This window comes from Amblyraja radiata, unplaced genomic scaffold, assembly GCF_010909765.2.
Source record: "Amblyraja radiata isolate CabotCenter1 unplaced genomic scaffold, sAmbRad1.1.pri S79, whole genome shotgun sequence".
Taxonomy (NCBI): domain Eukaryota; kingdom Metazoa; phylum Chordata; class Chondrichthyes; order Rajiformes; family Rajidae; genus Amblyraja; species Amblyraja radiata.
This window is the reverse complement of record NW_022630169.1, coordinates 390256-418241: the sequence shown is the minus strand read 5'-3', so window position 1 is coordinate 418241 and position 27986 is coordinate 390256. Positions and strand designations below refer to the sequence as shown.

General features: G+C 49.1%; 1 long non-coding RNA gene across 1 annotated transcript; it reads right to left on the bottom strand.

The window, feature by feature from the left end:
- Positions 1 to 6126: 6126 nt before the first annotated feature.
- Positions 6127 to 25163, bottom strand: LOC116969562. Its single transcript, XR_004410836.1, has 3 exons — positions 25023 to 25163; positions 21191 to 21196; positions 6127 to 6139 (listed from the first exon to the last, which is right to left on the bottom strand). It is a non-coding gene; the product is annotated as an uncharacterized LOC116969562 (long non-coding RNA).
- Positions 25164 to 27986: the final 2823 nt, after the last annotated feature.

Sequence of the window (27986 nt, the reverse complement as noted above, 5' to 3'; positions counted from 1 at the left end):
GATGCTCTCGATGGTACAGCGGTAGAAGTTCCCCAGAATCTGAGGAGAGATATGGACATTCTTTAGTCTCCTCATTAAGAAGATACGCTGTTGAACACCTTTGAAACCCCTGTAACCCCATCTAACCCCCTATAAACCCCCCTGAACACCTCTAAACACCTCTAAGCACCTCTCAACACCTATACACCATTCACACCCTTCTGAGCCCACCTGAACTCCCTGTATAACCCTCTAACACAATCTAAACCCTCCAAACACATCTAAACTAATCTGAACCCCTCTAAGCCTAACTAAACCCATTTAAACCCCATCTAAACACCTCCGTACACATCTGAACCCCTCTAAAGCCAATAAAAAAGCAATCTAACCCCCTCGAAACCCACTGGACACCTCTGAATCCCTCTAACCCCCTCCATAGGTCTCTGAACACTTCTGAACCCCTCTAAACACCAAACACCTCTTCGCCGATCGGAACCCCTCTGAACCCCTCTACATCCGTCTAAAATTCTCTAAACCTCTCTAAACCCCCCTAACCCCTCCAAACACCTCTGAAAACCTCTGAACCCCTCTGAACTCATCTAACCCCATCAAAAGACCTTTAACCCCCGCTAAACCCATGTAACCCCATCAAAACCTCTCTAAACCCCCCTGCACACCTCTAAACACCTCTAAACACCTCTCAACCCCTATAAACACTACAGACCTCTCAGAGCCCCTCTGAACTCCTGCATACCACTCTAACACAATCTAAACCCACTCTAAACACCTCCAAACTACTCTGAACCCCGTTAAGCCGAGCTAAGCCCATTTAAACCCGTCTAAACCCATCCGAACACATCTGAACCCTCTAAACCCATCAAAAGCCATCTGAACCCCTCGAAAGCTCTCTGGACCCCTCTGAATCCCTCGAAACCCCTCCAAACACCTCCGAACACATCTGAACCCCTCTTAAGCCAAAACAAATGTTTCAAGGCTACTCACTCGGAGCAGTCTTGTATCCATCTCGTACAACCGACAGGAACTTCTGGACTTCGGTTCCTGCGGCTGCAACAACTTTTTGGGCGATCTCCGTCTTAGGTCTGAGCTCATCAGAGCAACAGAGCACCCGACTGGAGACCGCCAGGTGAGTCGCGGGGTTGGAGACCGCCATCCGACCCGCGGAGCCCAACCGACCCGCGGACCTCACCCGACCCTCGGCCCTCACCCGACCCTCGGTCCTCACCCGACCCGCGGCCCTCACCCGACCCGCGGCCCTTACGCGACCCGCGGCCCTCACCCGACCAGCGGAGCCCAACCGTCCCGTGGAGCTGGAGAACGCCAGGTGAGCCCCGGAGCTGGAGAACACCACCGGACCCGTGGAGCCCACCTGACCCATGCAGCTGGAGAACGCAACCCGACCCGTGGAGCTGGAGAACACCACCCGACCCGTGGAGCTGGAGAACGCTACCCGACCCCTGGAGCTCACCTGACCCTCGCAGCTGGAGAACACCACCCGATCAGTGGAGCTGGAGAACACCGCGGAGCTGGAGACCGCCATCCGACCCGCTGGGCTGGAGAACGCCAGGTAAGCCCCGGGGCTGGAGACCATCAGCAGAGCCGCGGGGCTGAAGACCGCCTGCGGATCCACGGAGACGCAGACGCGGACCAACGGAGCGGCAGAACACCAGCGCGCACCAAGCCAGCTCGGCCGACCAGAAGCACCAACAGACGGCGACGCGTACGAAAACACCGCCGGGGACGCAGAGGTGGGTTAAAGGCCAGGTTAGAACTAGCCCCACACAGGGTAGCGATTCCTAGCCTTTTCCTCGCCAACGTGCGCTCACTGGCAAACAAAATGGACGAACTCCGGCTAAGGATTACCTCCCACAGCTGGATCAAGGACTGCAACATCCTGATCTTCACGGAAACTTGGCTCAACACCGACGTTCCTGACAGCGCCATCCAGCTATCGGGGCGTCATTTACTCCGAGCGGACAGGACATCAGACTCCGGTAAGACCAGAGGTGGGGTTCTGTGCATTTATGTAAATAAAGCATGGTGCACGGAATCCACCATCATCGAGACTCACTGCTCAGCTAACCTTGAGTTCCTCTTGGTTAGATGCAGACCGTTCTATCTGCCCAGAGAGTTCACCTCCACTGTTGTGACTGCAACCTATATCCCTCCTGATGCTAATGCCAAGCTTGCAATGAAAGAGCTGCATACTGCCATTAACAATCAACAGACGCACAACCCCGAGGCAGCCTTCATTGTTGCGGGTGACTTCAATCACTCTAGCCTGAAGACTGTACTCCCCAAATTCCACCAACATGTCTCATTCCCCACTAGAGTAGACAAGACACTGGACAAAGTCTACACCAACATGGCTGAAGCTTTCAAAGCCATCCCCCTTCCCCACCTTGGTCAGTCTGATCACGTCTCATTGTTCCTGCTCCCTAAGTACTCCCCACTCATCAGACGGGTTAAACCAGCTGTGAGGACAGTTAAAGTCTGGTCAGAGGAAGCGGACTTCACACTTCAGCAGTGTTTTGGAAACACTGACTGGAAGGCGTTTGCAGCCCAGGCCACCCTTGACTCCCACACGGATATAGATTCTTACACATTCTCTGTTCTGGACTTTATAAACTCCACCATCAATAGTGTCACCTCCCTCAAACAGGTGACCATATTCCGGAATCAGAAGCCATGGATGAACAGCGAGGTCAGGCTACTGATGAAAACACGGGACACCGCTTTCAGGTCAGGCGATGCTCGAGCCTACAGTTCAGCCAGGGCTAACCTGAAGAGGAGCATCAAGAAGGCCAAGCACTGCCATAAGCTCAGGATTGAGGAGCACTTCAACAACAACTCCGACCCCCGACGCATGTGGCAAGGCATCCAGGCCATCACGGACTACAGACCCTCCAACACCACCCCCACATCCAGCGACGCCTCCTTCCTTGAGGAGCTTAATCACTTCTATGGCCGCTTCGACAGGGACAATCTAGAGACAGCCATCAAGGCTGTGCTACCTGCCGATCACCAACCCCTCACACTCACCCCCTACGACGTATACGTGGCACTGAGTAAGACTAATGCACGTAAAGCTGCTGGCCCTGACGGCATCCCTGGCGCGTGCTCAGGGCCTGTGCTGCGCAGCTGACAGACGTCTGGACTGACATCTTCACCTGTCACTTGCCCAAGAAGTTGTCCCCACGTGCCTTAAAACCACCTCCATCGTGCCAGTGCCAAAACACTCCACTGCGGCAAGCCTCAACGACTTCCGCCCAGTTGCACTTACCCCCATCATCACCAAGTGCTTCGAGAGGCTGGTCCTGGCACACCTCAAAAGCTGCGTACCCCCCACACTGGATCCCTATCAGTTTGCCTACCGCAAGAACAGGAATACGGAGGATGCCATCTCAACGGCACTTCACTCCGCCCTCTCCCACCTCGACAACAGAGACACTTACGTAAGAATGCTGTTCATCGATTACAGCTCAGCATTCAACACCATTATACCATCAAAACTGATCACCAAACTCGGTAACCTGGGCATCGACCCCTCCCTCTGCAACTGGATACTGGACTTTCTAACCAACAGACCCCAGTCTGTTAGGTTAGACAAGCACACCTCTTCAACCCTCACCCTGAACACCGGCGTTCCACAGGGCTGTGTGCTGAGCCCTCTCCTCTACTCCCTCTTCACCTATGACTGCACACCTGCACATGGTACTAACACCATCATCAAGTATGCAGATGATACAACGGTGATTGGCCTCATCAGCAACAACGATGAGTCGGCCTACAGGGAGGAGGTCCAGCACTTAGCAGCATGGTGCGCTGACAACAACCTGGCCCTTAACTCCAAGAAGACCAAGGAGCTAATTGTAGACTTCAGGAAGTCCATGGGCGGCACGCACACCCCCATCCACATTAACGGGACGGAGGTGGAACGTGTTTCTAGCTTCAGGTTTCTGGGAGTCAACATCTCCGATGACCTCTCTTGGACCCACAATACCTCAACTCTGATCAAGAAGGCTCACCAGCGTCTCTTCTTCCTGAGGAGACTGAAGAAGGTCCATCTGTCTCCTCAGATCCTGGTGAACTTCTACCGCTGCACCATCGAGAGCATCCTTACCAACTGCATCACAGTATGGTATGGCAACTTCTCTGTCTCCGACCGGAAGGCATTGCAGAGGGTGGTGAAAATTGCCCAACGCATCACCGGTTCCTCGCTCCCGTCCATTGAGTCTGTCCAAAGCAAGCGTTGTCTGCGGAGGGCGCTCAGCATCGCCAAGGACTGCTCTCACCCCAACCATGGACTGTTTACCCTCCTACCATCCGGGAGGCGCTACACCTCTCCGTTGCCGAACCAGCAGGTCCAGGAACAGCTTCTTCCCGGCGGCTGTCACTCTACTCAACAACGTACCTCGGTGACTGCCAATCAAACCCCCCCCCGACACTTATTATTATTTATTCAAATCATTTGCTATGTCGGTCTTCCAGGGAGATGCTAAATGCATTTCGTTGTCTCTGTACTGTACACTGACAATGAATTAAAATTGAATCTGAATCTGAATCTGAATCTGAAACGTCTCTGAACCCATCTGATCCCGTCTAAACATCCCTAAACCACTCGCAACCCCTCAAGATCCATCTAAAGCCCACTGAACACCTCAAACCCATTCGAAACCCCTCTAAACCATTCGAAACCCCTCGGAACCACTCGAGTCCCCTCTAAAGCCCTCGAAGCCACTGGAAACCCTTCGACACCACTCGAAACCCCCTTTAAACCCATCGAATTCACTCGAAACCCTCTAAACCGCTCTAAACACCTCTGAACACATCTGAAACCCTCTAGACCCCTCTAAACCCCTCCAAACACACTCCCCTGAACCGCTCTGAACCCCTCTAAACCCCCACTGTAATCACCATCTATACGCCTCTAAACCTCTCTGAACATCTCCGAACGCCTCCAAACCACTCTGATGCCCGGTAAACACCTCCAAACCCCTCAGAACCCCTCTTACCACTTCTAAACCCCTCTAACCCACTCCAAACCCTTCTAAACCAATCGACACCCATCTGAACCCCTCTAAACCTCTGTAAATCCATCTAATCCCCTTTAAACGCCTCTAAACTCCTCTGAAACAGTCTGAACGCCTCTAAACCACTCTAAAGCATTAAAACCCTCTAAACCCCTCTGATCCCATCTTAACCCCTCTAAACCACTCCAAACCCCTCTAAACCCCCTGTGAACCCATCTCAACCCATCTCAACACCTCTAAACCCCTCTAAACCCCATCTAAACCACTCCAAATCCCTCTCAACATATCAGAGCTCCTCTGAACACCTGCACACCCTTCTAAACCACTATAAACCCCTCTAAACACCTCTAATCCCCTCTGGATGCCACGGAACCCATCTAATCCCCTACAGACCCCTCTAAACCACTCTAGATCCCTCTAACCTCTAAATCACCTCTAACCCCCTCTGAACACAACTGGCACCATCTAAACACTTCCAAACCCCTAAACACCTATAAAACCCTCTGAACACCTCTGAACCCCTCTGAACCGCTGTAAACCCCCTCTAAACCGCTCTAATTCCCTCTAAACTGCTCTTAATCACTCTAAACCGCTGTAAACGGATCTAATCCCCTACAAACCCCTCTACATCCCCCTAAACACCTCTAAACATCTCTAAACCGCTCTCAAACACTCTAAACCCCTCTGAACCCCTCAGAACCCCTCTAAATCCATTTATACCCCTCTGAACCCTTCTGAACCCCTCTAACCCCTCTAACCACTCTAAACCACTTTAAGTCACACCAAACCGCACGAAACACCTCTGTACCCATATAACGCTCTCTTATCACCTCTAAACCCCTCCATATACATCTGAACCCCTCTAATCCCCTCTAAACCCCTTTAAACGCTTCTAAACTCCTTTAAACCCTTCTGAACCTCTCTAAACCACTCTAACCACTCAAAACCAATCGAAAGCAGTCGAAACCCCTTGAAACACCTCTTAACACCTCGAAATCCATCTAAACACACTTGAACACTATTGAACCCCTCTAAATCCCTCTAAATCCCTCTAAACCCCTCTGCCCCCGTCTACAATTCTCTAACCCGCTTTAAACCCCTCGACTCTCCTCAAAACACCACTGAACACCTCTGAACCCCTTTAAACTCATCTAAACTTGTATAATCACCCTTAAATACCTCAAACCCCCTCTAAACCTCTCTAACCCTATCCAAACACCGCTAAGCACATCTGAAACCATCTAAACACCTCGAAACCCTTATAAACACCTGCAAACCCCTCTGAGCACTTCTGAACACCTGTATACCATTATATCCCCTTCTAAACCCCTCTAAATCCCTCGAAACCACTATGAACCCCTCTGAACCGCTCTAAAACTCTATAAGCCCCGCTAATCCCTTCGAAACCCCTCCGAACACATCTGAACCCCTCTAGACACCTCAAACCCCTCTAAACCCCTCTAACCCCTTCTGTGCCCACCTAAACTCTCTAAATCCATCCACACCTCCCTGAAACCCTCTGAACCCCTCTGAACCACTCTAAACCACTCAGAACCACTCGAGTCCATTCTAAAGCCCACGAAACACTTAGAAACTCCTCGACACCACTCGAAACGCCTTTAAACCCCTCGAAACCCCTCGAACGCCCTCTAACCCCTCTAAACACATCTGAACTCCTCTAAAACCATTTAAACCCGTCTAAACCCGTCTAAACTCAAACTCCCCCGAACCCCTCTGTATCCCTCTAAAGCACTCTGTAATCTCCATCTATACGTCTCTAAACCCCTCTGAACATCTCCGAACGCCTCTAAACCCCTCTGATGCCATGTAAACCCCTATACACCCCCTCTGAACCCCTCTGAACACCCTAAACCCCTGTAAACCACTCCACACCACCAAACCCCTCTAAACACCTCTGAGCCTCTCTAAACCCCTGTAAAGTAATCTAATGCCATGTAAACGCCTCTAACCCACTCTAACCCTCTCTAAACACCTCTAACCCCCCTCTAATCCTATCGGAACCCTTCTGAACCCAACTCCTTGTCAACACCTCTAAATCCCACCAAAATCCATCGGAACCACTCGGAACACCTCTAAACCCCTGGAAAACTCTCCGTATCGCTCTGAACGGCTCTGAAACCCTCTAAACACTTCTAACCCCTAAACCCCTCGTAAACCCTCTGATCCACTCTAAGCCCCTCTAAACCCCTCTAAACCAATCTAAACCCATCTGAACCCCTCTAAACCCATGTAAAGCCCTCTAACATCCTTTAAACGCCTCTAGACACACCTAAAACTGTTTGAATGCCTCAAAACCACTCTAAACCCCTCTGATCAACTCTGAACCCTTCTCAACCACTCCAACCCGCTCTAAACCCATCTGAACTCCTCTGAACCCCTCTGAACCCCTCTAAAACCCTATAAACCCCTCTAACCCCCTCTAAACCCCTCTCAACCCATCTGAGCACCTCTGAACCCACCACCCCCCCCAAACCCCTCGAAACCACTCTAAATTAGTTTAAACACCTCTAACCTCCTCAGAACACCACTGAACCCTTCTTAACCATTCTAAACCATTAAACACCTCTAAACCCCTTAGAACACCTCTGAAACCTTCTGAACAGATCTAAACCACGGCTAAATCCCTCCAATTCACAATGAACTGCTCTGAACCCCTCTAAACCGCTCTGAACCGCTCTAATTTCCTCTAAAACCCTCTGAAACCCTCTAAACCCCTCTACCCCCTTTAAACCCCTCTAGACCCCCTTAAAACCCTCTAACCCCCTTTAATACAATTTAAACTCATATTCAACCATCTAAACCACTCTAACCCCCCATAAACACCTCTAAACATATCTAAACCGCTCACAGCCTCTCTAAACCCCTTTGAACCCCTCTGAACCCCTCAAAACACATGTAAATCCCTCTAAACCACTCTGAATGCATCTGAAACACTCGAAACCCCTCAAAACCCCTCTAAATCACACCAAACGGCTCCAAACCTCTCTGAACCCGTCTGTACCCATATAAACATCTCGAAACATCTCTAAAACACTCTAAGCCCATCTAAATCCCTCTAAACCCCTCTAAACGCATCTGAACCCCTCTAAATCCCTCCAAACAACTAAACCTCTATAAACCCTGAACTCATCAAAAACCGCTCTACACCCCTAGAAACCTGCTTGAAACACATCTAAACTCTTCGAAACCCCTCCAAACACGTCTAAATCCTTCCAACCCCCCCCCCCTGGACCCCTCTGGACACCTCTAAACCCCTCCATGCCCCTCAAAAATCCATCTAACCCCTCTAAACCCTCTCAACTCACCTGCGAACCTCTGAACCGCTCTAAACGTCTCTAACCCCTCGGAACGACTCGAGTCCCCTCTAAAGCCCCCGAAACCCCCTGGAACCCCCTCTAAACACCTCGAAACACCTCCAAAAAACCCTATAAACCTCTCCAAACCCCTGTGAGTACCTCTGAACACCTGTATACACCTCTAAAAACTCGAAACCCCTCCAAATCCCTCTAAATCGGCCAAAACCCCTCTAAGCCCCTCTAAACCCCTCTAAACCCATCTAAACCCCTTAGAACACATCTGAACCCTTCTAAATCACTCAAAAGCCTTCTGAACCCCTCTAAACCCTTCTGTACCCGTTTGAGCCCCTCTAAACCCATCCAAACACCCCTGAACTAATCGAAACTCCTCTAAACCCCTCGAAACCCCTTCGAAACCTTTCTAAACCCCTCTAAACACCCCTCAACCCATCTGAACACGTCTAAACCCCTCTAAACAACTCTGAACACCTCTGAACCCCTTTAAACTAATCTAACCCCTTCAAAACACCTTTTATCCCCTCTAAAAACCCCTGAATACCTCTAAACACATCTCAACCCCTATAACCCCTCCAAACCCCTTTGAGCCCATCTGAACCCCTGTATACCCCTCTAACACAATCTAAACACCTCTAAACACCTCCAAACTACTCTGAACTCCACTAAGCCTATCTAAGCCGCTTTAACCCCCTCTAAACTCCTCCGAACAATTCTGAACCCCTCTAAAACCAACAAAGGCCATCTAAACCCCTCGAAACACCTCTGGACACGTCTGCAACCCTCTAAACCCCTCCAAGCGTCTCTGAGCACGTCTGAACGCTTCTAAACACCACCTAACCCCTCTTAACCGATCGGAAGCCCTCTGAACCTCTCTACACCCGTCTAAAATTCTCTAAACCTCATAAACCTCTCTAAACCCGTCTAAACCCCCCTAAACACCTCTGAACATTTCTCAACCACTCTATACTCCTCTAAACTCTATAAACTCTATAAACCCCCTCAACCCCCTCTAAACCCCTCTAAACCTATATAACTCCATCTAAACCCCTATCTGCACATCTGAACCCCTCTAAACATATCTGAGCACCTCTGCACCACCGTATATCCATATAACCCCCCTCTAAACCCCTGTAAATCCCTACAAACCCCTCTGAAACCGTCTAAAGCCCCCTAAAACTCTCTCAGACTCTCTGAACACCCTCTAACCCCCTCCTAACATATTTGAACCCCTCTAAACCCCTCAAAAGCACCCTGAAACAATCTAATAACTTCCGCACCCCTCTGAACCTATTGAAACCTCTTCAAACATCTCTGAACTCTGAACCACTCAAAACACCACAAACCCCTCTAAACCCATGTAAGCTCCTCCGAACCACTCTGCACCCATCTAAAGCCATCCAAATCCCTCTAAACCCCACGAAACACATGAAAACCCCTGTGAACCCTTCTAAACACCTCTAAACTCCTCTAAACTCATCTGAACCCCTCTAAACAGCCCGGAAAACTTCGGAACCATTCTAAACCCCTCTAACCCCGCTTTAAACCACTCTAAACCCATCTAAACACATTCAAATCCCACAGATTACCTCTGAACCCCGCAAAACCAATCGAACGCATTCGAAATCCATCTAAACACCGCTGAACACTTCTGAACTCCTCTAAACGCCGCTTAACCCCTCTACACCGCTCGGAACCCCTCTGAACAACTCTGAACACCTCGGAACATCTTTAAACGCACTCTATAATCCGCCGTAAACCCATCTAAACCTCTCTAACCTCATCTAAACCACTCGAAGCACCTCAGAACACCTGTATACACTACAAACCCCTATATATCTCCAAACCCCTCCGAACCCCTCTGAACCCCCCTAAATCTCATTAAGCCCCTCTAACCCCCTCGAAATCACCCCGAACACATCTGAACACCTGTAAACCTCGCGAAAGCCCTCTAAACCTCTTTAAACCCTTCTGCACCCCTCTGAACCCCTCTGACCCCCTCTAAATCCCTCTAAACCTCTCTGAACCACTCTGAACCCCTCTAAACCACTCTAAACCCCTTGGAACCAATCCAGTCCCCTCTAAAGACCACAAAACCCCTGGAAACATCTCGCCACCACCAGAAACCCCTTTAAACCCCTCGAAAGCCCTCTAAACCCATCGAAACACCACTCCAAACTCCACTGAACCTGTCTAAACCCCTGTAAAGCCATCTCATCAAATGTAAACGCCTCGAAACCCCCCTGAACATCTCAAAACGCCTCTAAACTCCTCTGATCCCATCTGAACCCTTCTGAACCTAAACCCCTGTCAACACCTCGTATCCCTCCAAAACCCATCGGAACCACTCGGAACACCTCTAAACCCCTCGACAACTCTCTGTCTCCCTCTGAACGGCTCAGAAACCCTCTAAACACTTCTAACCCCTAAACCCCTCTTAAACCCTCTGAACCACTCTAAACCTCTCTAAACCACTCAAACAAATCTAAACCCATCTGAACCCCTCTAAACCCCCGTAAAGCCCTCTAATCTCCTTTAAACGCATCTAAACCCATCTGAAACTGTTTGATTGCCTCTAAATTGCCTCTTCTCCACAGTGGGCAACCTCCTCAAGCCTCGAGCCAACACTCTCCCTACCTCTACTTCGGATCTCTGCAACTCATTCCTCCACTTTTTCGCTGATAAAATCAGCACCAACTATCAATCTTTATCCCCTGTACCCGGTACCCCAGCATCTACTCCACCACCTACCAAGGCCACTCCTTTCAACATCTCCACTGACCTCCTTACCCCTCCTCCACACTGCTTCCTCTCCCAGTTTGACCTGGTCACCCCTACTGAAATCTCCAAACTCATCAGCTCTTCCAAACCCACTACCTGCTCCCTCGACCCTCTCCCCACTCCCCTGCTGAAGTCCTGCCTCCCCGTTCTGTGCCGCTACCTCACTAATCTCTTCAACTCCTCATTGTCCCAAGGAATTGTCCCCTTCGCTTTCAAAACTGCTGCTGTCACGCCAATCTTAAAGAAATCTGGTCTTGATCCCTCCTCTCTCATTAACTACCGCCCAATCTCAAACCTCCCCTTTCTTTCAAAAACCCTGGAGCGTATCGTTGCGTCGCAACTTCATTCCCACCTCCTTGCGTGTAACCTACTTGAACCCCTCCAATCTGGCTTTCGCCCCCTCCATACCACAGAAACTGCTCTCCTCAAAGTCCTCAACGACCTCCTCACCTCTGCTGACACTGGTTCCCTCAACATCCTCATCCTCCTCGACCTGAGCGCAGCCTTCGATACAGTGAACCATAACATCCTGCTCACCAGACTCAAATACATCGGCATTGAAGGCTCTGCACTCAGCTGGCTCCGTTCCTACCTTTCCAACAGATCCCACTTCATCTCTCTCCACAACCACACCTCTGCTACAGCTACAATCACTCAAGGCGTTCCCCAAGCCTCCGTACTCGGCCCCTCCTCTTCATCATCTACATCCTCCCCCTTGGTCAGATACTCCGCCACTTCAACCTGGACTTCCACTGTTACGCCGATGACACCCAGATCTACCTCGGCACCAAATCCCCCCACAAACCCCCACCCCACTCCCATATCAACTCCTGTTTGTCAGCTATAAGAACCTGGATGCAACATAACTTCCTCAAACTCAACAGCGATAAGACAGAATTCCTCCTCATAGGCTCCAAAGCCACACTCAGCAAAATCAATAACCCCACTCTCACCATCGACGGCACCACTGTCTCCCCATCTCACCAGGCCCGCAACCTTGGCGTGATCTTTGATTCCACCCTCTCCCTTGAGCCGCACATCCGCCATGTCATCAAAACCTCCTTCTTTCACCACCGCAACATCGCCAAACTCAGACCCTCTCTCACACCTCCCGCTGCTGAAAGATTCATCCATGCCTTCATTTCCTCCCGACTGGACTATTGCAACTCACTTCTCCTTGGCATCAGCTCCACCTACATCAACCAACTCCAACTGGTCCAGAACGCAGCCGCCCGACTCATCACCCACACCAAATCCTGGCATCACGTCACTCCAGTCCTCAAACAACTTCACTGGCTTCCCATCTCCCACCGGATCACGTACAAAATCCTGATCCTCACCTACAAAGCCCTCCACCATCTGGCCCCCCCATATCTCACTGACCTCCTCTCCCCCTACCAACCCTCACGGTCCCTCAGATCCACATCAGCCGGTCTCCTCTCCATCCACAAGTCCAACCTCCGTAGTTTTGGTGACAGAGCCTTCTCTTGGGCAGCTCCCAGGCTCTGGAACTCCCTCACCATCGTCCAGTCCCGCCTAAAGACCCATCTCTTCACTTCTGCTTATCCTTAGCCCCACGTCGCCCTCCCTTTTCATCTGTGCATTAATTGCCTCATATTGTGTTTTGAATTGAATTATGTCTTTACTTTGTGTACTAGTCATGTCTCTACTATTTATTTCATTCCCCTTACATATTTTTCCTCTACCTGCTAATTTTTTGTAAGGTGTCCTTGAGACTCTTGAAAGGCGCCCATAAATAAAATGTATTATTATTATTATTATTATTATTATTATTATTATTAAATCACTCTAAACCCCTCTGATCAACTCTGAACCCTTCTAAACCGCACCAAAGCACTCTAAACCCCTCTGAACCCATCTGAACCATCTGAACCCCTCTTTTTTTTCTTTTCTCTTTTTTAAAAATTATATTAGAAGTTAATACAGCACAAAACAGTACAGTGGAACCTAATTTTAGGTGCCAACTATGTCATACCGTAATCCATTCTATGTACAATCTCTAGTTTTATGTTTTGAGATGGGAGTAAGCAAGACAAGAAAAATAAAACAATAGAAAGGGGAAAAAGAGGAAAAATAGGTGGTAGAAAATAGAAAAACGTGAAGTGTGTATATATAAAAAAGAAAAAGTGGTAAGTAGAAATAGGAGAGAAGGCCCCTTAAAAGAGAAATTTTCAAATCTTTATTCGGAGATGTAGATCTATCCACGGCATGAACTGAAATCAGCAAACTTTACGGTACCGCTGCATCCCATGATTCCAAAAAGTCGATCTGAACACCTCTAAACACCTATAAACCCCTCTAACCCCCTCTAAACCCCTCTCAACCCGTCTGCGTACCTCTAAGCCCCTCGAAACCCTTCTAAACCACTCTAAATCACTCTAAACACCTCTAACCTCCTCTGAACACCACTGAATCCTTCTCAACCATTCCAAACACCTCTAAACCCCTCAGAACACCTCTAAAACCTTCTGAATCCTCTAAACCCCCTTTAAACCCCTCTAATTCCCACTGAACTAATTCCCTCCAAACCACTCTAAACCGCTCTAATCTCCTCTAAACCCCTCTACCCACTTTAAACCCATCTAAACCCCCTTTAAAACTCTCTAACCCCCTTTGGACCAATCTAAACTCATATTAACCACTCTAAACCATTCTAAACCCCCCTAAACACCTCTAAACATCTCTAAACCCCTCTCAACCCATCTGAGCACTCCTGACCCCCTCCAAACTCCTCGAAACCCCTCTAAATCACTAAACCCATCTAAACACCACTTAACCCTTCTAAATCCCTCCAAACCACTAAACACCGCTAAACCCATCAGAACACCTCTGAACCCATCTGAACCGCTCTAATCCCCGTCTAAACCCCTCTAATTCCATCTGAACTGCTCTGAACCCCTCTAAACCGCTCTAAAGCCCTCTAAATCCCTCTAAACACCTCTATCCGCTTTAAACCTCTCAAAACCCCCTTAAACCCCTTTAACCCCCTCTAAACTCATATTAACCACTCTAAACCATTCTAAACCCCCCTAAACACCTCTAAACATCTCTAAACCGCACGCAGCCTTTCTAAACCACGTTGAACCCCTCTGAACCCCTCAAAACATCTAAATCCCTCTGAATCCATCTGAAACCCTCAAAACCGCTCGAAATCCCTCGAAATCACACCTAACGGCTCCAACCCCCTTTGAACCCGCCTGTACCCATATAAAACTCTCGAAACAATTCTAAAACCCTCTAAGCCCATCTAAATCCCTCGTAACCCATATAAACGAATTTGAACCCCCTTTAAACCCCTCTAAACCCCTCAAAACAACTAAACCTCTATCTACCCTTCTGAACTCATCAAAAACCGCTCTAAACCCCACCAAAGCCCTCTAAACTTCTCGAAACCCCTGTAAACGCCTCTACACGCACTGAAACCAGCTTGAAACGCATCTGAACACTTCGAAACCCCTCCAAACACGTATAATCCCCTCAAACCCCTCTGGACCCCTCTGGACACGTCTAAACCCCTCCATGTCCCTCAAAATCCCTCTAAGCCCATCTAAACCCCTCTAAACTCACCTGCGAACGTCTGACCCCCTCTACACCCCTCCAAACTTATCTGACCCCCTCGGAACCCCTCTAAACCTCTCTATCCCCTCGGAACGACTCGAGTCCCCTCGAAAACCCCCGAAACACCCTAGAAACCTCTCGATACCCCTCTAAACAGCTCTAAACACCTCTCAACCCCTATACACCCACCAAACCCTGTAAGCCCTGTATACCCTACTCTGAACCCCTCTAAGCCTATGTAAGCCCCTTTAAACCCCTCTATATTTCTCCGAACAATTCTGAACCCCTCTACACCCAACAAAAGCCATCTAAACCCCTCGAAACACCTCTGCACACGTCTGAAACCATCTAAACCCCTCCAAACATCTCTGAATACTTCAGAAACCCTCGAAACTCCTCCTCACCCCCCTTCACCGATCGGAACCCCTCTGAACCTCTCTACACCAGTCTAGAATTATCTAAACCTCATAAACCCCTCTAAACCCCTCTAAACCCCTCTAAACAACTCTGAACACCTCTCAACCCCTCTGAACACCTCTAAACCTCTATAAACCCCTCACACCCCTCTAGACCGCTCTAAACCTCTCTAACCCAATCTAAACCCCTCTAGGCACATCTGAACCCCTCTAAACACACATGAGCACCTCTGCACCACCGTATATCCCTCTAACACCTTACAATCCCTACAGACCTCTATAAGCTTCTCTAAACACCCTCTAACCCCCTCCGAGCACATCTTAACCCATCTAAACCCCCCAAAAGCCCTCTAAACCACTAGAAACAGTTCCGGACCCCTCTGAACCTCTTTAAACCCCTTCAAACACATCGGAACTACTTTGAACAACTCAAAACACCTCAAACCCCTCTAAGCTCCTCCGAACCACTCTGAACCCATCTAAAGCCATCCAAACCCTCTAAACCCTCTGAACACCTCAAAAACCCTCTGAGCCGTTCTAAACACCTCTAAACTGCTCTAAACCCTTCTGAACTCCTCTACACACCACTGAAAACGTCTGAACCCCTCTAAACACCCATGAACCCCTCTAAACGCCATGGAAACTTCGCAACCCCTCTAAACTACTCTCAACACATTTACACCACTCTAAACCCCTCTAAACCAATTCAAACCCCTCAGAATACATCTGAACCCCGCAAAACCAATCGAAAGTCATCGAAATCCATCTAAACACCCCTGAACACTTCTGAACCCCTCTAAACATGTCCTAACCCCTCTACACCGCGCGGAACCCCTCTAAACCCCTCTGATGCCATGTAAACCCCTGCAAATCCTCTGAACACCTCTGAACACTTCTAAACCGCTATAAACCACCCCAACCCCCTCGACACCACTCCAAACCCCTCTATACCCTTCTAAAATCCTCTAAACACATCTAAACACCTCTGAATACATCTGAAACCCACGAAACCCCCTCTAAACCCATTTGAACCTCTCTAACCCTATGTAAAGCCCTCTAATCCCCTGTAAACGCCTCTAAACCCATCTAAACCTCTCTAAACACCTCTAAACCCCTCTCAACCCATCTGAGCACTTCTGACCCCCTCCAAACTCCTCAAACCCCCTCTAAATCACTAAACCCATCTAAACACCACTTAACCCTTCTAAATCCCTCCAAACCACTAAACACCGCTAAACCCATCAGAACACCTCTGAACCCATCTGAACCGCTCTAATCCCCGTCTAAACCACTCTAATTCCCTCTGAACTGCTCTGAACCCCTCTAAACCGCTCTAAAGCCCTCGAAATCCCTCCAAACACCTCTATCCGCTTTAAACCCCTCAAAACCCCTTAAACCCCTTTAACCCCCTCTAAACCATTCTCAACGCATATTAACTCATCTAAACCACTCTAAACCCTCCTAAACACCTCTCAACATCTCAAACCGCTCTCATCCTTTCTAAACTCCTCTGAAACCCTCTGAACCCACTTTAAACCCCTCGAAACCCATCGAAAGCCCTCTAAACACCTCTGGACACCTCTGTAACCATCTAAACTAACTAACCCCCTCTTAACCTCTCTAATCCCCTGTAAACACCTCTAAATCCATCTAAACCTCTCTAAACACCTCTAAACCCCTATAAACCCATCTGAACCTAAACCCCCTGTAAATACTTCTACATCCCTCCAAAACCAATCGGAACCACTCGGAACACCTCTAAACCCCTCGAAAACCCTCTGTATCCCACCGAACGGCTCTTAAATCCCCTAAATCCTTCTCAGGTGTACCAAAAACAACCTGGTACTCAACCTATCAAAGACAAAATAACTTGTAGTTGACTTCAGCAGGAAGAGGAGAGAGGAACCTGCTCCTTTATACATCAAAGGAGACATGGTGGAGAGCGTCACTGGCTTTAAGTTCCTGGGAATAAACATCTCCCACGACCTCAAATGGCAAATGAACACCGCCACTCTCGTGAAGAAGTCTCAGCAGCGGATGTATTTACTGAGGTCTTTGCGGAGAGCAAACGTCTCACAGCCGCTGCTGCTGTCCTACCGATGCGCCTTGGAAAGTATCCTCTCCTATGGCATCCTGGTGTGGTTGGCTAGCTGCACTGTGGCTGAGAGGAGGGCGCTGCAGAGAGTAATAAAAAACTGCACAGAGCATTACAAACGCTCAACTGCCCTCCTTGGATGATATATATAGGGCCCGATGCTTGCGCCGGGCCACAAACATCAAGCAGGACACATCCCACCCTGCCAACCACCTTTTCACTCTGCTACCCTCTGGGAGGCGATTCAGGTCTCTGAAGGCTCGCAACGGTAGACTAAAACATAGTTTCTACCCATGTGCGATAAAATAACTTAATTCCAACAGAGAACACTGGGGAAGCAAAATGTAATTCCAAGAAATGCAACATTCTTTTAAAAATATTTTTAAATACTTATTTATTATTTTTACTAATAAGTGTACATATGTGTCAATGGTTGTCGTGTTTGTATTTTTAACCGGAGGAGATGCAATGGAATTTCGTTGCACAGTATTGTGCAATGACAATAAACGTATTCATTCATTCATTCATTCATTCATTCGTTCATTCATTCATCATTCATTCATTCATTCATTCATTCAATCGTTCATTCATTCATTCATTCATTCATTCATTCATTCATTCATTCATTCATTCATTCATTCATTCATTCATTCATTCATTCATTCATTCTTAACCCCTAAACCGCTCTAAACATATCTGAAAACTCCGAACTCCTCTAAACCTCTCGAGACCCCTCTTAAACCCTCTGAACCACTCTAAACCTCTCTAAACCCCACGAAACCCATCTGAACCTAAACCCCTGTAAACACCTCTAAATCCCTCCAAAACCAATCGGAACCCCTCGGAACACCTCTAAACCCCTCGAAAACCCTCTGTATCCCTCTGAACGGCACTGAAACCCCCTACATCCTTCTAACCCCTAAACCGCTCTAAACCTCACTGAAAACTCCGAACTCCTCTAAACCTCTCGAAACCACTCGAGACCCCTCTTAAACCCCCTGAACTACTCTAAACCTCTCTAAACCCCTCTAAATCAATCTAACCCCATCTGAACCCCTCTACACCTCTGTAAAGCACTCTAAGGGCGGTGAACCCGAGGAAGGCTGCCGGCCCGGATGGCGTGACAGGAAGGTTTCTGAAGGAATGTGCAGACCAGCTCTACGAGGTCTTCACGAAAATCTTCAACCTGTCCCTGTCCAAATCCATCATCCCACCGTGCCTGAAGTCTGCCACAATCATCCCACTACCAAAAAAGCGTTATCAGCGGCCTTAACGACTACCGACCGGTCGCTCTCACACCAGTCATCATGAAGTGTTTCGAGAGGCTGGTCCAGCAGCACATCAAAGCCAGATTCCCGCCCACCTTCGATCCACACCAGTTTGCCTACAGAGCAAATAGGTCCACTGTGAATGCCATCGCCACTGCTCTTCACACTGCACTGACCCACCTCGAACACCAGGGGAGCTATGTGAGGAAGCTTTCCATTGACCTTAGCTCCGCCTTCAATACCATCATCCCCAGCAGACTGGTCACCAAACTCATGGATTTAGGACTCTCACAACCCATCTGCCTCTGGATCAAGGACTTTCTGCCTAACCGCCCCCAGACCGTCAGACTGGGCCATCACTTCTCCACCCCCATCACACTCAGCACGGGCAGCCCACAGGGCTGTGTGTTGAGCCCCCTCCTCTACGCCCTCTACATCCACGATTGTGACCCCGCCCACTCCACCAACACCATCGTCAAGTTTGCGGACGACACGACTGTGGTTGGACTTATCTCAGGAGGAGATGAGACAGCCTACAGGGAGGAAGTCCAAAGACTGGCAGCGTGGTGTTCAGACAACAACCTCATCCTAAACACCACAAAAACAAAGGACATTATCTATACACTTAAGATATATGCACACTGTGTGTTCTCGCAGAAATCTGTGTTGTATGACTGCTTATCAGTACATTGTCCTGTCTGTATGTTGAGCCACGTCAAAGAAGATTTTCTGTTACGACAGACAATAACGTTTTCTGAATCTGAATCTGAATAGACTTCCGTAAGAAAAGTGCAGCCCCCAAACCTCTATTCATCAATAGGGACTGTGTGGAAAGGGTCTCATACTTCAGATTACTGGGCACGCAAATTACGGAGGATCTCTCCTGGACTACAAACACCACCATAGCAGTCAAGAAGGCCCAGCAGCGAGTCTACTTTCTGAGGATCCTCAGGAAAAACAACCTGGAGGAGAAGCTGCTGGTGTCCTTCTACCGCTGCTCCATCGAGAGTGTGCTGGCGTACTGTATAACCACATGGTATGTCAGCTGTTCTGCAGCGGACAGGAGAGCCCTTTAAAGGGTCATCAACACCGCACAAAAAATCACTGGCTGCCCACTGCCCTCCCTGAAGGACATCTTCAGCTCTCGCTGCCTTGGCAGGGCAGCCAACATCCTGAAGGATCCTTCCCACCCTGTACACAACTTGTTCCACCTGCTGCCCTCTGGCAGACGGTACAGGTCTTTCAAAACTCGCACAAACAGACTCAGCGACAGCTACTACTCCATAGCCATACGTGAACTTAACAATGCAAAATAAGAAATAACACTCACATTCAACTGAATGGTTCTACCTCAGCTGCTATTGTTATTTATTTGTATTTTTTTTAAAAATATGTATATAGTTTTACCTTTTCTTATATATTTAAAATTGCTCTTGTGAATCGCACCGTGGGATTGACTTTTAAATTTCGTTGTACAATGTGCAATGACAATAAAGAGATTCATTCGTTTAATCTTCTTTAAACGCCTCAAAACCCATCTGAAACTGTCTGAATGCCTCTAAACCACTCTAAAGCCCTCTAAACCTCTCTACAGCCCTCTAAAGTCCTGTAAAGCCCTCCAAACACCTCTAAGCCCCTCTATCCCTTTTAACACCCTCTAAACCCCCTTAAAACCCTTTAACCAATCTAAACACATAACCCCACTAACAGCTCATTTCTGAACGTCTCTAAATTACTCTTAAACCCCGCTGAACCCCTCTGAACCACTAAACCGTTTAAACCCCTCAAAACCCCTCTGCACCACTCTGAAACACTCGAAACTCCTCTAAACCCTTCTAACCCCATCTAAACCACTCCAAACCCATCAGAACCCCTCTTAAACCCCTCAAAACCACTCGAAACCTCTCGAAAACCCTGTAAATCGTAAAAACCAACCAAAGTTCAGGGTGAAAGTTGGTCAACAATATGAAAACTCATCTCCAATCTCATATCTGCTAATCTCTCTCTTGCCCTTTTTTCTTTCTTACTTCTCTTCCTCACTGTCTTTCTCATTTTACACACACTACACGTTCTTCTACTCTCTATTATCTTTTTCTCTCTCATTTATTTAACAAAACATAAAAAATGAAGTTGTACATAGAATGTATCATGTCAACAAATATTTGGCACCTGAAAAAATGTACCACTAATATAACCATATAACCATATAACAATTACAGCACGGAAACAGGCCATCTCGGCCCTACAAGTCCGTGCCGAACAATTATTTTCCCTTTGTCCCACCTGCCAGCACTCATACCATAACCCTCCATTCCCTTCTCATCCATATGCCTATCCAATTTATTTTTAAATGATACCAACGAACCTGCCTCCACCACATCCACTGGAAGCTCATTCCACACCGCTACCACTCTCTGAGTAAAGACGTTCCCCCTCATGTTACCCCTAAACTTCTGTCCCTTAATTCTGAAGTCATGTCCTCTTGTTTGATACTGTATTGTACTTACTTCTAATAAATAAAATTAACAACAAAAAAACTGTAAACTCCTCTACTCCGCAAGAAATCTGCTCGAAAACCCTCTAAACCCTTCGAACCCCCTCCAAACACCTTTAACACCCTCTAGACACCTCTAAAGACCTCGTGACCCCTCTGGACGCGTCTAAATCCCTCTAAGCCCATCTAAACTACTCCACACTCATCTAAATCCATCCAGACCCCTCTAAACCACTCTGAACCGCTCTAAACCCTCTAAACACCGCTAATCCCTCTAAACCCCTCGGAATCCCTTTAAACCTGTCTAAGGACCTCTAAACACCTCCAACCCCCTCCAAATGCCTCTGAACCCCTCCAAAACCCTATAAACCCATCTAAACAACTACACCTCTATAATCACTTGTGAAAACCTCTAAAACCCTCCAAACGCCTCTAAACTCCTCTAATCCCCCCTAAACACCTCTAAACCCCTCTAACCCCTCTAAACCCCTCTAAACCAATCTAAACACATATTATTCCATGTAAACCACTCTAGACCCCCCTAAACTCATCTAAACATCTCTAAGCCGCTCGCAAACTCTCTAACCCCCCCTAAACCACTCTAAAGTACCATTCAAAATCGCTCAAAATCCCTCTAAAACCTTCTGAACCCCTCTAAATCCCTCTAAATCCCTCTATATCCCTCCACACCGCCCCAATCCCAGCTGCACACGCCTGTACCACCTCTAAACATCTCAAAACACCTCTAAATCACTCTAAACCTCTCTAAACCCCTCTGAACCCCTCGAACCAACTCGAAACCCCTCGACACCGCTCTAAACTCCTCTAAAGAGGAGGAGGAGCCATCTTGGTGAACGGCTGCTAGCAGCAGCCGTCCGTCTTAAATTCGTTTTTTTTCTAGTTTTTAGTGAGTCCTGTTTTTTTGTTTGTAGGGGATATGGTCTTTTAATGTGGGGGGGTAGGTGTTAATTTATTTATAGGTCCCTACCTGGTCGGTGTGGCAGCCTTTTTTCCGGGCTGCCCGTCGACCCGTCGTCGTGGCCTACCAGCGGGCTTGGAGCGCCGTTTCTTGGCGGGAACCACCCAGCACCTCGGCCTGGGTGGCGGCACAGCGTTGGAGCGCTGGAGCGGAGCGGAGCGGGCGATGCCTTGCCTGGGTCGCCGCGCTGGAGCTCTGGCGAGCTGGACCGCCGTGAGCAACATCTCCGGGCTGCGGGTTTGCGGAGCGGAGAGGCGGCGTGCGTAGAGGCGGCAGTGAGGAGAGCGGGGCGCCGACTTTTTCACCTGGAGCCTAGGAGCGCCAAACCGGCGCGGCCTTGTCGGCTTCGGCAGCCGCGGGCTCCAACCAAGAAGCGGCCATTCCAAGTGGCCCAGCCGCCGAAAGGACTCTCCCGACGCCGGGGCAAGATCACCCGGTGAGAACGGCCAGGGACATCGGGCCTCCGTAGAGGCAATTGCGGTGGCCCCAATAGGCCTGACTTTGGGGTGAACATGGGGTGGGGACTGGACATTGTGCCTTCCTCCACAGTGCTATCCACTGTGGGGGGATGATTTTTTTTGTCTAACTGTAGTCTTGTAGGTCTGTGTCCAAGATGGCTGCCGTGAAGGGAGAGTGGACGCTGGCACGAATTGGTTGCCGCTGCTCCCTCTTCACACTGTGTTTTTGATTTTCTGTTTTTGGATTGAATCCTGTTTTTGATTTGTGTCTCTGTGATGTCCTTATTGTTATATTCCGATTATATGTTTACTATGTAAGGTGTCCTTGAGATTTTGTATGAAAGGCGCCCATTAAATATAAAATTTATTATTATTATTATTAAACCCATCCAAACACCTTGAAACCCGTCCAAACCCCTGTAAACTCCTCGACACCCCTAGACGCCTCTCTAAACCCCTGGAAACCTCTGGAAACACCGCTAAACCACTCTAAACCCCTCTAAACACCTCTGCGCCCCCTCTAAATACGTCTAAACCCCTCTAAGCCATTATAAATCATTCTCAACCCCTCTAGACTCGCATACATCCCTCTAAACATCTCTAAACCACTCTGAACCACTCTCAACCCCTCTGAACACCTATGCACCCCTCTAAATCTCCCTAAACCTGTATAAACACCTCAAAGCCCCTCCAACCCCCTCTAAATCCCCCTGGACCTCTCTAAACGCCTCTGAACCCCTCTAAACCGCGCTAAACTGCTCTAAACCACTCTGAACCCCTCAAAACCCATCTGAACCACTCTAAACCCATGTACTCCAATCCACAGCAGACAAATTGTCCGAAATAACTGGGTGTATACTAAAAATGCCCCTCAGGCCCCTTCAGCCCAATATTCTACATTATACCTGCATCTGTTCCACCCCCTTGTTCCACATTGTGCTTCAATCATTAATAATTATCACTGATCAACATTGTACCACACACAGTCTCAAAGTGCTGGAGTAATTCAGCGGGTCAGGCAGCATCTGTGGAGAACATGGATATGTGACGTTTCACAGAGTGCTGGAGTAACTCGGCGGGTCAGGCATCATCTGTGGGAAACATGGGTAGGTGAAGTTTCACAGAATGCTGGAGTAACTCAGCGGGTCAGGCAGCATCTCTGGAGAGAAGGAATGGGCGATGTTTCAGGTCGAGACACTCCTTCAGTGAGAGTCGGAGGGGAGAAGGAAATGAGAGATATAGGCGGTTGTAAAAAACGGAGTCATTCAATCTACGATCCAAGATCTCTTTAATCAGCATTCAAACTACAGCGGTACAACAGGTTGTTAGTTCTCAGAGCATCACAATCGCTTCCAAGACTGAGCAGTACAGGAAGTGGGTGTTAATATAAATGGTACAGTAGGGTGCGGTTAGTGATGGTATTCTACTATGATTGGTTGTCATGCATAAACCAATCTACATCCTTCCCCTTACAGAGTGAGTATAGTGAGCACACATGTCATAATAATTAAACATATTCGCCATATCTGTCTGGCGGTCTACTAATACGGCCCGAACGTGTACGGACCAAGCCGAGGTCGAGGTACACGTCTGAATTGGTAAGGTGTGCGCGTTCCATTAGATGTTTGCGCTTCTGACAGCTCGTTCAGCGAGCCCGTTACTCTGTGGCTGCTGGTGACATGGTGGAAATTCCGTCGGTTGGCAAAGAGCTTGAAAGCGTGGCTGATGAATTATCAACCGTTGTCGGTCTGCAAACGGACGGTGCGCCGAACGTGAAAAAGTGTTTCTTTAGCTTTTGTATGACATTTCTGACGTGATGGAGGTCAGTAGGTCGAGTTCGAACCAGTTGGAATAGGAGTCGACCAGGTCAAGGTAGTGTTTACCGTGCCATTCGAAAATGTCTGGCGCCAGCGATGTCCAAGGCAGAGCTGGTGGAGGTTGTTGCAGTAAGGGCAGTCGTCTTTGCTTGTTCCAAATTCAAGGACTTTATCCTTGACAACGTCTTCACGGTCGAGACAATTCCTGGTGACGATCCTCAACAAACCTAATCATGCTGCACCAGCTCGTCTGCAAAGCATGATGATGCAGCTCCAACGCTTCGACTCTAAACGTTTACAAAAAGGGTAAATGAATTCACGTTGCGGACACTCTCTCTCTCTCGTGCACCACGGGCATTCAGCGAACGTCACGCCTACGAACGGGACGAGTTTACGGTCCTCGGCATTGACTTTGTTCCTACAAAACAACTGCGCCGCCTAGCCGAACACACACCGCCGACGTCACCTTCCAGATACTGTCGTCCGTGATCAAACGAGTTGGCCAGACAGACAATCCAGCGTACCAACAGAGGTGCAATCGTTATTCTTAGTCCGCGATGAACTGGTAATACAGGACGGTGTCATAGTTAAGGGCCACACAGTTGTGATCCCTTCATCATTACGTGACGAATACTACAAAGAGGTACACAGCGGTCACCCAGGGGTTGATGCCAAGCTGGCCCACGCACAGAACCTGTTCTACTGGCCTCTGTACAAGCTCACCAATGCCTCTACTTCCCGAGACCATGGCAGTTCAACATGTCCCCAACAACTTCTACAAATGCGCCGTGGAAATCAGTTTATCGGGATGCATCCCAGCACGGTTTGGGAACAGCTCCGTCCAAGACCCGCAAGAAATCGCAGAGAGTTGTGGACACAGCCCAGACCGTCACGCACACAAACCAATCTCCCTTCCATCGCCTCCATCTACACCTCACGCTGCCTCGGCAAGGCCAGCAGAATAAACAAGGACCGGTCTCACCCCCGGTCACTCCCTCTTCTCCCCTCTCCCATCGGGCAAGAGGTACAGAAGTGTCAAAATGCATACCTCCAGATTCAGGGACAGTGTCTTCCCGGCTGTTATCAGAGACGGGGAGAAGGGGTCACAGGACTGTAAGGTCGGCCTCTCCCACATCGCTCCATCGGACCGTCCCAGAGACGGGAAGGAGGTCACCTCTCACGCAACGGACCCTCGAGAGTGAAGGTGCAGGGGGTGAGGGTGAGACTCCATTCTCTCCCATTGCCAGCCCTCCCTCGCCCTCAGGTCCAGCCCCCCCAGACTCGAGTAAGCGCTAAGCGAGTCTCCCCCTCTCTCCTGTCCCTCCCACTCTCCGTCCCTCAGCCTGGTCCCTCCGTTTCCCCTCCCCCTCGACCCCACCCATCCACCCCCCCCTCCGAGGGTCTTGAGTTGAGTCCAAGCTCCGGTCAGGACGGTCGTCAATGTCAGGAAGACCAAGAGTAGCACGTGTGGCGTCACGGTGCGGTCGCCGACCCCTGACCCCAGGGTCGCCGCCCCCTCGCGGCGAAACGTCACAGAGTCACGGAAACAGGCCTTTCAGCCCAACTTGCCCACACCGGCCAACATGCCCCATCAACACTAGTCACCCAGCACAGAAACGGGCCCTCCAGCCCAACTTACAGAGATACATAGATACATAGAAAATAGGTGCAGGAGTAGGCTATTTGGCCCTTCGAGCATGCACCGCCATTCAATCTGATCATGGCTGATCATCCAACTCAGTATCCCGTACCTGCCTTCTCTCCATACCCCCTCATCCCTGTAGCCACAAGGGCCACATCTAACTCCCTCTTAAATATAGCCAATGCACAGGCCTCAACTACCTTCTGTGGCAGAGAGTTCCAGAGATTCACTACTCTCTGTGTGAAAAATGTTTTTCTCATCTCGGTCTTAAAGGATTTCCCCTTATCCGTAAGTTGTGACCCCTTGTCCTGGACTTCCTCAACATCGGGAACAATCTTCCTGCATCTAGCCTGTCCAACTCCTTAAGAATGTTGTAAGTCTCTATAAGATCCCCCCTCAATCTCCTAAATTCTAGCGAGTATAAGCCGAGTCTATCCAGTCTTTCTTCATATGAAAGTCCTGACATCCCAGGAATCAGTCTGGTGAACCTTCTCTGCACTCCCACTATGGCAATAATGTCCTTTTTCATATTTGGAGACCAACACTGTACGCAATACTCCAGGTGTGGTCTCACCAAGACCCTGTACAACTGCAGTAGAACCTCCCTGATCCTATACTCAAATCCTTTTGCTATGAAGCTAACATACCATTCCCAGAGGGAGAAGAGGAGGGAAGAGACTGCAAACCTAAGATTTTTGCCTCCATCACAGTGAGGACGTGCTTGGAGGACTCACTGTGGTGGATGTTAATTTGTGTTTATTGTTGTTTATTATTGTATTATTGTATGTATGACTGCAGGCACGAAATTTCGTTCAGACCGCAATGTCTGAATGACAATAAAGGTAATTCAATTCAATTCCATTAATTCAATTTAGATAACAGTCTGCTTTCCTGTCTTTGCCCACAAAGTGGATAACCTCACATTTATCCACATTATACATCATCTGCCATACATTTTCCCACTCACCGAGCATAACTTGCAGGTAACTTGCATCTCTGAAGAGAAGGAATGTGTGTCGAGATTCAAGAGGGTTTCGACCCGAATGGTACCCATTCCATCCAACATTCTCTGTCTACCTAAACAGCGCCTATCTATCCATGCCGCGATGATCCAGCAGGCTGGCGGAGCAGGCAAAGAACTTGCCACAGGGCGGGCAGGTGAAGGGGTGCCGGCCAGTGCTCCAGCAGGTGGTCAAGCGGGTGAAGCCCTTACCACAGGACCGCTGTGGGTTCGCCGGTGCTGCCACAGCCTTGCCTCACTCAGCACACACTTAGGGTCTCTCTCTCTGTCGTGTATCCGCTGGTGCTCCGGCAACCTCCGTGCGTTCTTGAAATGTTTGCCGCAGTGGGAGCAGCCGCTCGCCGGCGTGGGTCCGCCGGTACTGCCGCAACCCCCGTCAGCTATGGAACACCTCACCACAGTACGGGCAGTCGTAGGGCTGGCCACTGGTGTGCACGCACTGGTGAGACAGGGCGTGGGAGGCCATGGCAAAGCGCTCTTCACACACCGGGCTGGGGACGGGACGCTCGCCCGTGTGCACCCGCTGGTGCTCCAGCAGCCTGGTGCAGCTGATGAAGCCCTTGCCTCAGCCACTGCAGGTGTAGGGCCGCTCCCCGGTGTACTGGCGCTTGTGCATCTTCAGGTACTTTAATGACTTGAAGCCTTTGCCGCAGACAGAGCAGGCGAAGGGCCGCTCACTGCTGTGCACCTGCCGGTGCTCCAGTAGCCCAGACAACCAGGCAAAGCTCTTGATTCAACTTGCATCCTATATCCAGGCTAGTGCTTTGGGGCCTGTAGATAACTCCCATTAGTAGCGCTGTTACAAAACCTACCTTCATCGGCGCTGCAGTTCTGCCACTGGCCGTGTGCGCGACTTCGGCGCCTTTGAGGGGGGGGGGGGGGGGCACGCTCTGTTACAACCTGGCCGTATGCTGTCCCTGTTTATTTGTAGAAACTTGTAAGAGTCATTGATAACAAGCAGAATTACCGCAGTCTCTTCAGGAAGTAGTGTCGTTAGTCTTGGCTGCCGCTTTAGTGTAGATGGTCCACGGCAGATTATTGGTAATTTCACAAAGGAAATTGAAGCTACCAATA